We start from the raw sequence: 2,387 nt of genomic DNA on the forward strand, positions 1-2,387 counted from the left end.
TCAGACAAGAGACAGTAAATACTTTGTTTGGGTTGATGAAATCGAAGAAGGATGGGAGGACATAGCAAGATGTTTAGCCAAAAGACATTTGGAGCATTCTCATGCAAGGCATGATGATAGATTCACTTTCACTGTCACTGAACCTGGGGAAAATCAGCAAGCACCCTCAATGTTGGCGAGAAAGATAGACAAATTTAGGGTTGAAATTATGGGTGAAATTAGGGGAATTAGAGTGCTGCTTTTATCCATTGCGTTTTGTTTGATGTGTGAGTTGTATTTGGTAATTAAAATGTAAGATTTGTATAGAGTTGGGATCTTTGTTAATCATGAGAGAATGAATGTATTTCCTGATATTGGCATGACATGATCTCTTCCTTAAATTGTTCTGTTTTTTTTTTTTTTAATTTCCGATACAATAACATAGACACTTTGAACCTGTTGCTGCCATCTAAGTTCATTTCGATAAAGTTTATCTCTAGACACTCACATATCGAAATGCACATGAATCTCTGTTTTCTACTTAAGGATCCATAATTAAGCTGAATCTGTGACATGGAAACCTGATGGTTGTGGTTTTCAATATATGAGTGTCTTATAAAATCAGAAGAAGGTTCTGTTAGAATAATGATAAAATTAACCATAAATTAGTTGAGAACACTTATACATAGATGCTGCAAGTTCCGAGCATTGTCACATAAGCCAAAGAAGGTAAGTTTTGACAACTCAAAGCATAACCTCAAGACCAGCATAACTAACTCAACAACTAGACAGACCATGAAAATGCATAACAAAATACAAAAGTGTTGTATGTTTTCTTTAGTATACTAAACCAACCAAAAAGCAACCATAAGTAATCTTTGAGCACTGTTGATTACATCAAAACAGGAAAACATAACATTCTTATAGGATGAAATTCCTCTCTTGTGGACGTCCACCCACACATCAAAACACAGTCTATGAAATTGGCGTTGAGTTACTGCTCCCGCTTGAGAGACCATTTTTTTCTCCGCCTGATGTACCTATCCTGCCTCGACCTCTGCCTTCACCTCTGCCTCTAACAGTTGTGCCTTGGCCTCTAGCACTTGCAGCCACACCAGGTGTCGGCATAAACTGCACAAACTGTGTGGTTGTGCCTGCACTAGCACCTTGCAGTGGATGAGGTGTTGTTTGAGAGTTGTGTGTGGAAGGGGTTGTAGATGGATGGTTGGCAGATGGTGTAGATGCTTGTGTGTATGTACAGTCGGAGGAGGTCATTTGACACTTCTCCTTTTAGGTTGTTTTTTGGCTGTTCCACTGTTTGTTGGAGGTTGTGGTTGTGTGATTGCTGGTGGTGGCATCGGTTGCGGTTGCTGGATTCCAAAGATCAACCAAATCAAATGTGTGAGTAACTAAACAAGTGAAATTAAGGAATTTAATAATGCAATGAACTAACTTGTGCAGGTTGGGGTGTTGTGGAACCGTTTCCCACTTCAGTTGCTACTGCTTCAGCTTCTGCAGCTTCTAATGTCTCCTCCCAGTACATTTCAGCTAGCATATCCTCATCCTAATCACTTGCAGGGACTTGCGGTCCAGCACTCCCTTCACCCATTGCTTCTTTTCTCTTCTTATAGCTTCTCTTATTTTGACCAGTCTACGGAAAAAAGTACTCATTAAAATGTTCAACATGAATTTATAGAGTTGGAATAATTTCAACTAGAATTGACTGAACACACTTGGAGGCAGTATTTGCATACAATAGTTTCAATCCTCCTTTTTGTTCTATGAGGGTCACTCTTCTCCTTAGAGGCATCGTTTCTCTTGTCTCTCTTGGTTGAAGGTCTTCCAATTGGTTTTTTGTATTGTGATGGCAGAATGGGTAGGGTGTCAAGGTTCTCCCAAAACTTTTGGCTTGGAACTGGATGCATTGAAGTCTGATATGCTGCATTGTAAGCACCCATGGTGAGCCAGTTATGTGCATACTCTTCGGGTCTTCTGTTTTGGTATGCTAAAGCAGCACAAACATGTCTACAAAGTAGCCCAGTCAGTTGCCAGAGTCTACAACTGCATGTACCTTTGCCCAAATCCACACTAACCTTCATGGGTGACATTAAACTTCATACACATTTCCCGCATCATTTCCGGTAGAAAAAGGCCTCCATTTTTTTCTCTCTCTCTTCTCCCTTTCTAATATGCTCTATTGGGTTGGGGCTAACCTTCCGCTGTACCCAACCAAAGCTTTTTTATTCCTTGCCATGATCCGCATTATGTAGCACCTCACTTCCTCTAACATGGTAATAATCGGTTTCTCCCTCATCTTCTTCACCTTGGCATGAAACACCTCGCAATTATTATTTGTGTAGTTGTCCATCTTAGGGTATTCACTAAAATGTGCTCTGCTTCATTATTTT

This window comes from Arachis ipaensis, chromosome B01 (genome assembly GCF_000816755.2).
Source record: "Arachis ipaensis cultivar K30076 chromosome B01, Araip1.1, whole genome shotgun sequence".
NCBI classification, from domain to species: domain Eukaryota; kingdom Viridiplantae; phylum Streptophyta; class Magnoliopsida; order Fabales; family Fabaceae; genus Arachis; species Arachis ipaensis.